A 12,192-nucleotide genomic window follows, 5' to 3' on the forward strand; every position below is an offset into this window, starting at 1 on the left:
CTCCCACTTGTGCTCTATCTCTCTCTGTCTCTCAAAAATAAATAAATGTCAAAAAATATTTTCAGGCTTCATCCATGTGGTAGCTTGTATCAATCCTTCATTCCTTTTTAAAAAAAGTTTTATTTATTTATTTTTGAGAGTGGGAGAGGAGCAGAGACGGGGGAGAGAGAGAATCCCAAGCAGACTCCACACTGCCAGTGCAGAGTCCAACCCGGGGCTCAAACCCACGACCTGTGAGATTGTGACCTGAGCTGAAATCAAGAGTCGGTTGATTTCAGTCGGTGACTGAGCCACCCAGGCACTCCACCTTCCTTCCTTTTTAATGTTGAATAATATTCCATTGTATGCGAAGACCACATTTCATTATCTACTCATTGGTTGGATTGTTTTTGCTTTTTGGATACTATGAATAGTGAACATTTTGTGTGGATGTATGTTTTCATTTCTTTCTGATATAGGGCTAGGAGTGGAGTTGCTGGCTCATAGGGTGGGTAACTCTATGTTCAAGCTTTTGAGGGGATGCCAGACTGTCTTCCCAAGCACCCAGCAAAGTGGTGGTGTTTCATTCCCACCAGAAGCGCATGAACATTTCACGTTTTCCACGTTCTCACTTCCTGTCTAAGCCATCCTTGTGGATGTGAAGCGGCATCTCACTGTGGTTTTGATTTACATTTCCAAAATGACTGATGATGTTGGGTCTTTTCATACACTTATTGGCGATTTGCATGCGTTCTTTGGAGAAATGCCTGTTCAGATACTTTGCCCGTTTTTTTAAAAATTGAATTTTCTTTTTATTGTTGAATCATAAGAGGTCATTATATATTCTAGATACAAATCCTAGTTAGATATATGATTTGCAAATATTTCCTCCCATTCTGTGGGATGGGTTTCCACTTAAAGGTGTTTGTTTTTCAAAGCATGAAGGTGTTTTCAAATCTTTTTTTTAAAGATTTTATTTTTAAGTCATCTCTACACTGAATATGGGGCTTGAACTTACAACCCTGAGATCAAGAGTCACATACTTTACAGAATGAACCAGCCAGGAGCTCCTCAAGGCACAATAACTTTTATATTTGATGAAGTTCAATTTATTTTATTGTAGTCCTTATTCTTTTAGTGTCATATCTAAAAACCTTTGCCTAATCCATGTTGTTAAGATTTATCCCTAGTTTTTTTTTTTTCTAAGAGTTTTATAGTTTTAACTCTTACATTTAAGTCTTTGGTTCATTTTGAGTTAACTTTTGTAATATGATGTGTTATGATGGGAGGTAAGGGTCAAATTTAATTCTTTTGGATGTAGATATCCTGTTTCCTAACACCAGTGATTGAAAAGATGACTTTTTCCCTCGAAATTATTTTGGTACCTTTGTTGAAAATCAATTGAACATAAATGTATGGGTTTATTTCTGTACCCCATTCGGTTCTATTAATCGATATGTCTATCCTTATGCAAGTTCCATACCATTTGATTACTGGTGTTTTGTAGTTAGTTTTACAATCAGGAAGAGTGAGTCCTCCAGGTTTGTACTACTTTTTCAAGATTGTGTTGACTGTTCCAGATCCCTTGCAAATATCTATGAATTTTAGAATCAGTTTGTCAACTTCTACAAAGAAGTCATCCAGGATTCTGATAGGGAATGCACTGAATCTGTAGATCAGATTGGGGAGTAGTGCCTCCTTAACAATATTAAGTCTTCCAATCCATGAACATGGGATGCCTTTCCATTTATTTACTTCTTCTTTGATTTATTTCAACAATGTTTTGTTGTTTTCAGAGTGTAAGTTTTGCACTCCCTTTGATACATTTATTTTTAAATATTTTATTATTTTTGTCACTATCTTTAGGGTTTTCTACTTAGGTAATCATGTCATTTGTAAACAAAGATAGTTTTACTTTTTCGGTCGCAATTTGTATATCTTTTGTTTCCTTTTCTTATCTTATCAGAACTAGCTATCACTTTCATGAGATGTTGAATAGGAATGGTGAGAGAGGACTTCCTTGCCTTGTTCATGATCTTACCGGCAAAGTGTCTAGTTTCTCACTACAGATTATGATGTAAACAGTAGATTTTCTGTAGTTTCACATTATTTATAGTTTGTTGAGAGTTTTTTTTTTTTATCACAAAGGCTGTTGAGTTTTGTATAATATTTTCTCTACATAAATTGGTATGACAATGTGATTCTCTTCTCTAGCCTATGGATTTTCAATTTTTTTTTTAACGTTTATTTATTTTTGAGACAGAGAGAAACAGAGCATGAATGGAGGAGGGGCGGAGAGAGAGGGAGACACAGAATCTGAAACAGGCTCCAGGCTCTGAGCTGTCAGCACAGAGCCCGACGCGGGGCTCGAACTCACGGACCGCGAGATCGTGACCTGAGTCGAAGTCGGACGCTTAACCTACTGAGCCACCCAGGCGCCCCTGGAATATTTTTAACCTATCAATTAGATCAAGTTAATTGATAGTGATGTTCATCTGTATCTTCACTGAGTATCTATTACCTACATCTTATTGATTATCTGTTTAAGTGATTTATCAATTACTGAAAAAGGGGCTGTAGTCTTTAATTATGATAGGGGATTTAGTTTTTCTCCTTGCATTTCTATTAGTTTTTGCCTAACATATTTTGATGCACTGCTGTTGGGTGCATACATGTTAAGGATTGTTATCTCTTCTGGGAGAACTGGCTCTTTTATCATGCAATGTCCCTCTTTATCCCTGAAAATTTTCTTTGTGTTGAAGTCTACTTTGTCTGAAATTAAGATAGGTATCCCAACTTTCTTTGTGTAATGTTAGCATGGTATATCTTTCTCTATTCTTTTACTGTCAATTTATCTGGATCTCTATATTTAAATTGGGATTCTTATAGAAAACATGTAGCTTGGTTATTTTTCAATTCACTCTGACAATTGCTATCTTTAGTTGGCACATGGAGACTATTTCTATTTTCTTAAATGTTTATTCATTTTTTGAGAGAAAGAGATATAGAGTGAGTGGGGGAGGGGCAGAGAGTGAGGGAGACACAGGATCTGAAGCAGGCTCCAGGCTCCAAGCTGTCAGCACAGAGCCTGATAGGAGGCTAGAACTCACGAGCCATGAGACCTTGACCTGGCCGAAGTTGGATGTTTAACCTACCGAGCCACCCAGGTGCTCCTAGCTTATTCCTATTTTAAGTGATTATTGACGAAGATGGATTAACGTCTACCACGTTTGTAACTGTCTTTTATTTATTGTACTTGTTCTTTGTTCTCTTCCTCTCCCTTTTATGCTTTCTCTGGCTTTAAATGAGCATTTTATATAACTTAATTTTCTCTCTTCCCTCAAGATATCAATTATACTACATTAAAAACAAACTTAGTGGTTGTTCTAGAGTTTGTCATGCAAATTTGCAAATAATTGGCCCAATTTCAATGAACACTAAACTGTTTCACAGACAGTGGAAGTATCTTATTTCCAATCCTTCCCCCCTGCACCTTACAACTTTGCTGTCATGTGTTTCATATCCACAGGCCATAACCATCTCATCCATTGTTGCTATTATTATTTTGAGCAACTATCAATTATATCCATGAAGAGTAAGAACAATAACAGATTTTGTTTTACCTTCATGTATTCCCTCTTTGATGCTTTTCCTTTCTTTTTTTTTTTTTTTTTTTTTTTTTTTTTTAAATTTTTTTTTTAACATTTTTATTTATTTTTGGGACAGAGAGAGACAGAGCATGAACGGGGGAGGGGCAGAGAGAGAGGGAGACACAGAATCGGAAACAGGCTCCAGGCTCCGAGCCGTCGGCCCAGAGCCTGACGCGGGGCTCGAACTCACGGACCGCGAGATCGTGACCTGGCTGAAGTCGGACGCTTAACCGACTGCGCCACCCAGGCGCCCCGATGCTTTTCCTTTCTTTATGAAGATCCAGGTTTCCAATATCCTGGCCTTCTTGAGCCCAAGGGCTAAGGTCAGGCCGGCACGGGAAAAGTGTTAAGAAAGTCAGGTGCTACGGAGACCGAGGGATGGGCAGGGAGGGCAGGAGGTGATGAACTCCATTGGGGCCTTGGGGTCATGCTTGTTTTGGTTGAGTGGGTTAAGGACTCTGACAACCCCCAGAGTCCAATAGGGCTGTTCAGCAGCCTTTGCTAGAAGTTCTCACCAGTTTAGGACAAACTCATGCTTATTTTGGGGCTGATTGGAGAAGAGAATTTTTCCCTCGACCCTGCACTTAATCTGCCCTCAAATTTTGCACATCAAACTTGGATAACATACATGCTCATCATCTTGGAGGCTTGTGACCCCAAAGAACATTCTTAAAATTTGTATGGAAACTTCAAGTGTTCTAATCTTGGATGTGAATCCAGGGCTGGCAAGCTAGCAAGGATGGGCAAAGGAAACGTCTCTCTTTCCCCATGAGGCTTGCAGAGATGTGACTCAGAGCCACTTAAGTGATGTGGGTGACATGAGGAAAAGTCAAATCTCATTACAGTATATCTTCCGACAAAGACCAAAAATAGTGAAAACTGCCTACATTTTGAGGCTGAAAATAGACAGACTAGAGAAAAACTTGATGTTCTTTTCAGGAAGATTGTGGTTAGGGGTGAGAGAATAGAGCAGCCCCTAGGGGGAACCACAGGAAAATGAGAAGGGCGTTAAGGGAGACCCTGTGACTTGCAGGGCTGGGGAACCAGGAGGCTGAGTTCGGAGCTGACTGTGGTGCCAGCTCGTCCTGTGCCTGATGAGTCATGGTCTTTTCCTGCCTTGGTTTCCTCATCTGTAATGTGAAGAGTTTATACTAGATGCTCTCTCAGGGAGCCTTCGATTCTCAAATTCTCTACTTCTCTGGATTGACACATTCTGACACAATATGAGCTTCTCTTCTTTTGTTGCACCAGCAGCTGGAACGGACTCATGGGGAACGAGAGGCATCTATTGGACTGAAGGGCAAGCTGAGTTAACATTTCTCTCCTTTGCTGACTCACAACATCCAATTAAACCATGAGAGAAGAGGTTTTGGTTGGCAAAGCATGTGTTCCCTTGGTAGGTGTTGAGGAAGCAGACGTCCTTCGGGTCTCTTACAGAATCAATCAGGGCAGACGTCGTGGTGTTTGAAGAGAAGGGAGAAGTGAGGAGCATCGGGAAAGTTATGAATGGAGAAGGAAAGCAAAAGCCAGGGCTGGGTTCTTGGTACCGTCTGCCTGTCCCCGTCCCAGGTGCCTTTAGGGCTGCACTCTGGACCCAGCTGTCTTTCTTCATATCCTCACCTTGCCATGATGTTCAGGGCTCAACTGTCCGGGTTCACACCTCTTCCCTGCCATTTATTAGAAGGGTGAGCTTGGGCAAATGTCTTACCTGCTCCAAGCCTTGGTTCCCTCACCTGTAGATGCCAGAAGTGCCAGGGGTACCTGCTGGAGTTGCAGTGAGGTTAGGTGAGGCAAAACATGCCATGCCCTTGGCATTGGGCCTCCATTTGATGGTGGTCATTATCACTTGAGGGTGATGGCAGACGTCTCTACCAGAGTGCTCAGAGAGCCTATGGCAGATGAGGCTTCCTGACCTTGGGCGCCCCCGTCCAGGGACCAGGCCCCCCCACAGAGACTCAGAAGGCTGAGAAAAAGATGAAGGCTCAGGGAGGTTCCTGATGGTAGACGAAGAGTTGGCATCATTGGGTGGTGACCAACACCAAGATCAAAACCAAGCTTCAAACTGGGCCTAAGACCTGAAACTCAGCCTGCCTCATGTCCTCCATTAATGGGGCAGAGCAGAACAGTCAGGACTGTGTCTTTATAGAAGACTCCCAGCTGTGCTGAGGGCCCAGGAGAAGCTTCTGGCACTGAGAGGGAAAGTTGCTTTGGGAGGAGGTAAGAAAGGGGCTCAAGTCAAAGGGATGCATTAACCCCCCCAGAATGGCCAGGAAGGACCACTGTGCCTTTGAGTCGCAGAAGCTGTGAGAGCCGAAGTACAGATGTCAAGGGCACGTGGGAGGGTCTGGTTGGCACAGCCTCCCTGGGATCCAGAAGCTCAAGCGTGGGCACTGGCACTGAACGTTGATGAGCTCTGAGTTGGTTTGCAACTCTACATTCTAACTCCCTCGCAGATGGATGGCATCCATGTCTGAGGAGTGGTGGGTCATGACAGGATGACTCCTTGACCTGTCCTCCCTTCGGGGCTCTTAAATATATATGGGATATACGTACATATTGTAAAACACAAATTAAGTCCAAAGTTGCTGATCTGGAAAGTTACTATGACATAGAGTGACTGGTAATATCATGTGACAAACCAGGGAGAATCATTTAAAAATTTTTTTTAATGTTTATTTATTTTTGAGAGAGAGACTGAGTGTGAGCCGGGGAGGGACAGAGAGAGAGGGTGGGGGGGAGACACAGAATCGGAAGCAGGCTCCAGGCTCCGAGCTGTCGGCACAGAGCCCGACGCGGGGCTCGAATCCACAAACCGCGAGACCGTGACCTGAGCTGAAGTTTGTTGCTTAACCGACGGAGCCACCCAGGCGCCCCCAGGGAGAATCATTTTTCAGTAAATAAGTTCTTTTTTTAAAGATTACTTGTTTTGAGAGATAGAGGGCAAGTGAGCGGTGGAGGGGGGAGAGAGAGACAGAGAGAGATAATCCCAAGCAGGCTCCAGGCTGTCAGTGCAGAGCCCCATGCGGGGCTCGAACACACGAACCATGAGATCGTGGCCTGATCGAATCAAGAGTCCGATGTTTAATGGATAAATAAGTTCTTTCATTGGAAGCTTTCAAAGAACTCACCCAGAACAGGAGGTGCAGAGAAAATGTAACGGGTAGCATTTGACTTCGAGGAACACGAAGCCGGACACATTTAAGGAGAAGAGGGCATACGGGCAGATAGAACACTTTTATCTCAGGGAATGGTCTTGAGCCGTCTTTGCAGTACGTAACTGTTGCAATTACTACTAACCTAGTCTATTCGGCAGCTGTGTTATGATAGCAACCCATCCTCAGATCTCAGTGGCTTTCGACACTGAACGCTCATTTCTTTATCATGTTGCATAAAGGTGGCTGTGGGTGGCCTGCCGAGGCTCGGAGCCACGCATTTTGCAACCTGGACGAGCCTAACCTGGAGAAAAGGCAATTTTGGACCCACCGGTTTTGCAGCAGAAGAGAATGTTTGGGTGTTGCAAAACACACTGATGCGTTTCCGTTCTACCTTAGCTACTCATGCCGAGCTCGTCACCCCCGACAGTGGGGTGGGGGTTACAATCTGCGTGAGAGCAGGTGCTATAAGTCAACGGCAATGGGAGGGAATATACACTCTTCTCGTGGAGAAGAGGATGAAAATCGGCGGGGAAAATGATACACTCTGATAGACCCAGCAGTTTTCCTCTCTTCCTTGTAGACAAGGGAAAAAGAGGAGACTACTGGAAATTTCAGACTGACTTTGCATATGGCGGAATGAGTGGATCATTAGCTGGAATCCTTAAGTCAAATGCAGTGTGTCCTCTTCTCTAAGCAGCAACAGTTTCTTGGAACGCAGAGATGGCCGTTCATCTGCAATTAATGAAGACCAGATATTTTTAGCCATGTTTAGAAGTGGAACTCTTCCCTAAATAAGCGCTTTGTCTCAGAAGGATGATCGAAACCCTTCTGGAAGGCCTAATGGCATGGCTGACACATCTCTGTCCATGTCAGTGTCAGGCGGGGTTTGCAAACCGCGTCGCTGTCCTGTGCGCACCACGCGCCCCGCCGGTGTCCCCAGCAGCCACTCCACACACCTGCTTCAGACGAGCCTGAAGTTCGCTTATCGGTTTGTGGTAAGGTTGGAATCTGTTTCACGAAACACAGTCTGTTTGAATCGGGACAGAGACTCGGTGGCAGAGGAAGAGAGGAGAGGAAAGTCTTTTCAATGAAGACTCTCTCTGCTTCAGCCTCCTAGAGGGCAAATCCCCAAGGCTGAGACATCAGGTCACAGTAAAGCATTCCTTGGCTGTGTTCAGATTGTCTTTCACGATTACCTGCTTTTGTTTTGCAGGGCATTATGGGCTTCAAGAAAGGGTGTCAAGCCTTCTTCTTTTCCTTCCTCTCTTCTTATTTTTAACGTAAACATTTTTTTTGATGTTTATTTATTTTTGAGAGAGAGAGAGAGAGACAGAGACAGAGACAGAGCATGAGCAGGGGAGGGGCAGAGAGAGGGAGACACAGAATCCGAGGCAGGCTCCAGGCTCCAGGCTCCAGGCTCTGAGCCGTCAGCACAGAGCCCGACGTGGAACTCGAACCCACGAGCCGTGAGATCATGACCCAAGCCGGAGTCGGACGCTTCACTGACTGAGCCACCCAGGTGCCCCCCCCCCCCTTTTTTGTAATGATGAAACAAAACAACTATGTTTACATAAATTTATGCCTGGAAGTTAATTTTTTAATTTTATATATTTGAGAGAATCAGAGAAAGTGTGAGTGGGGACGGGGCATAGAGAGAGGGAGAGAGAGAATCAAAAGCAGGCTCTGTGTTGGTAGCGCAAAGCCCAATGCGGGGCTTGAACTCACGAAACCGCGAGATCACCACCTGAGCCGAAACCAAGAGTCAGACGCTTAACCGACTGACTCTCCCAGACGCCCCTGTTGCCTGGAAGTTTTAAACTCTAAGCCAAAAGATCCCTTTCTCCAAACTGAAGAATCGTGCTTCAGGACGCATCAACTTGATGCTGTGGTTAGGAACCCCCTCCTGCTTCTGCCCTCTCACCATGTTCAGAAAATTTGGAAACTAAATCTTAAACCCAGAGCTAAGTTATTTGATTTTCTTTCTGATTTTGTTTTTTTTTTATTCTTATTTTTTTAAAAAAGGATGTATTTTTTTTTTTATAAATTAAAGTTCAGCTACCCTCTGTCCCACCCTTCCTGAAACCATTTTAACTCATCGTGTTCTCTCTCGTTCTTCGTTCATCCATCTATCTGTGTGCGATGCCTGTACTGTTCTCAGTGTTTTCAGGACCAAGTTCTGACCTCCTGCTGTGGACGTAAGTGCGTAGCTCCCTTACCCACACCATCCCCTTCCCCCGGTTGGTAATCATGTCATGTGATTTGGTTCAACAAGTCTTCCATTATTATGAGAGTTATAATGGCCTCTTCTTTGGTTTGCTTGTCTAAGGGCTGATGCGTCTTTCCTCCCCCAGCTTCTTTCAATAACCATCAAACACTTCACTCATCTATGTGTTTTGTAAGTTCCTGGGACCTCCCTTTTGGAGACCCCCCACACTCTTGCTCTGGTTCTGGCCCGCTGGTTTCCAGATGGGCTGCACAAGCTGCTGTCCTTCATCATCTACTTGGAAATGTCCTTTTTCCTGCACCTTCTGTTAGATCCCTGCCTCCCGGAGCCCTAGTTTTCCTCTTTCTTGGTTTTCTTTCTCCACAAGGTAGAGCACATCCTTTAGCAGACTCCTGATAAAGGTACCGGGAAATAAATATTTGAGATCTGGCCTAATGGTGTCTTTACTCTGCCCTTGTATTCGATTAATAGCTGGTCGTGTGTAGCATTCTAGGATGGAGACATTTACTCTCGCAGACGTTTGAAGGCACCACCTTGTTTCCAACGTTGCTTCTGAGCATGGTTGACAAGTCTTCTGATCCCTAATGCTTTGTATAAAACTCCCCCCTTTGTTCGTTTTAGCTCTCAGTAAGCTTTTAGGATCTTTTCTCTTTATCAGTGTTTGTGAGATGTCACCGTAAGGTGCCTTGACGAGGGTCCTTCTTCATTCACCATTTCATTGTTCAGTCCCTCCGATTCAGGGCTTTAAAAAAAAATTACTTATCTGATAATTTCCTCCCTTTGGTTTTTTGTTCTTTCATGTTGTGATTCTGTTCCTCAGATGTTGGATCTCCTGGATGGGCCTGTAGTTTTCTTGTCTTTCCTGTTTTATTTTCCTTCTCTTTGATTTTTGGTTATACTTTCTGAGGGATTTCCTCTAGTTAACGTGCCAACATCTTATATTGATTGTTTTTGAAGTTTATTTTGAGAGAGAGAGAGAGAGAGAGAGAGAGAGAGAGAAAGCACTCCTGCACACGAGCAGGGCAGTGGCAGAGAGAGAGGGAGGCAGAGAGAATCCTAAGCACTGCCAGGATGCAGGGCTCGAACTCATGAACTTCGAGATCATGACCTGATCCAAGAGTTGGATCAAGCGTCGGATGCTTAACCGACTGAGCCACCCAGGCGCCCTTTGATTTCTTTTAGTTTTGCTATGACGTTTTCCCCAGATTTTTGGCAAATGAAAATTGTATATATTCATGGTGTACAACATGATGTATACATTTGAAACGATGACCACAATCAGGCTAACTAACACATCCATCACCGGACGTAGTTACCACTGCGTGTGTGTGTGTGTGTGTGTGTGTGCGCGCGCATGTGTGTGTGGTGACAATACTTAAGACCAACTCTCTAGGAAATTTCAAGAGTACTAGACAGCGTTAGTGGCTATCGTCACCATGCCATACATCGAATCGAATCCCCGGGACTTATCTTAAAACCAAGTCTGTGCCCTTTGACCAACATCTCCCCACTTCTCCAACCCCCTCAGCCTCTGGTTGCCATTGTTTTATTCTTTGCTTTTCTGAGTCTGGCCTTTTTAGAATTCACAGAGAAGTGAGATTTGTTGTGGTGTTTATAACTTCTGAAAGATTTCTTGTTCAGTAAATATTCTCCTTTCAGAACAAAACACCTTTTCTTGTTCTATGGATGCAACATATATATTTTTTTGCTTTCTGTGAGTATTCATTATTACCCCGTGAAAAGTTTTCTCTGCTCCCTGCATTATCTCTGTTTCCTCTAAGTCCCTTAATTAAATAACTAACTAATTAATTTCTGTTTATTATTTAAGTTTCTGCTTCTGGGGTGCCTGAATGGCTCAGTCGGTGAGGCGTCCAACTCTTGATTTCGGCTCAGGTCAGGATCTCACGGTTTGTGGGATTCAGCCCCTCGTCGGGCTCTGCGCTGACAGCACGGAGCCTTCTTGGGATTCTGTTGCCCTCTCTCTCTGCCCCTCCCCTCCCCTGTCTCTCAAAAATAAAAATTAAAAAAAAGTTTCTGTGTCTTACTCCTGAGTTTCCATAGCGGCCTTGACTGGTTGCCCAATTTTAAGAATGTGCGGTGACAATCTAGTTGGAAGCTCTATGTTCACAGGTGGGGCTTGTCGAATAACGAGCTTCACGGGAGACTGAGGACTTACCTATTTCCTGAGGGACTCTATATATTAGCATCCGAACATGTTTCCTTTGGGTCCCTGAGATTCTCAGTGGAGTCGCTTTCTGGTATCTGCTGGGACGGTGTTGTGGGTTGAAATATGTCTCTCAGAAAAAGGCATGGTCAAGTCCCCAGCACTCAGAACGTGATCTTTGGAAGTGGGGTTGCTGCAGGTGTGATAGGTTAGGAGGAGGGCACACTGGACAGGGTGGGCCGCTAGTCCAAAGTGACTGGTGTCCTTGTAAGATAGACATGTACAGGGACAGGCCATGTGACAACAGAGACAGAGACTGGAGGAACACTTGCTGTCTCTGGAACCTGGGAGAAGAAAGGCAGTATCCCCTCCTGGAGGCTCGAGAGGGAGGGTGGCCATGTGGACACCTTGATTTTGAACTTCCAGCCTCTAAGACTGAGAGACGTTAAACTTCTGGTGTTTGGAGCCTGCTGTCTGTGGCTCCTTGTGACGGTAGTCCCAGGACACAGTTCCAGAAAGTACAGACGACTGACCGCTGCTTGCTGCAGAGGCTGAGGGGCCAGCGGCTCAGAAGGGACACGTCCTCAGGACAGTGAAGATCATACTCAGTGGCCCTCGTCCCTTCCGTTGTCACTGTAGGGTCTCACCTTGCCCTATTCTTTTTCTTTTCTTTTTTTTTTTTTTAATAATTTATCATCAAGTTAGCTAACATACAGTGTATACAGGATGCCCTCGATTTCAGGGGTAGATTCCCGTGATTCATCGCGTCCATACAACACCCAGGGCTCATCCCAACAAGTGCCCTCCTCAATGCCCATCACCCACTTTCCCCTTTCCCTTGCCCGCCCTCGGTTTGTTCTCTGTAGTTAAGACTCTCTTATGGTTTGCCTCCCTCTCTGAAGCTATTTTTCCCCTTCCCCTCCCCCATGGTCTTCCGTGAAGTTTCTCAAGATCCACAGATGAGTGAAAACATATGATCTCTGTCTCTCTCTGACTGCCTTATTTCACTTAGCACGATAC

Source organism: Neofelis nebulosa, chromosome 2, assembly GCF_028018385.1.
Source record: "Neofelis nebulosa isolate mNeoNeb1 chromosome 2, mNeoNeb1.pri, whole genome shotgun sequence".
In the NCBI taxonomy this organism is placed as follows: domain Eukaryota; kingdom Metazoa; phylum Chordata; class Mammalia; order Carnivora; family Felidae; genus Neofelis; species Neofelis nebulosa.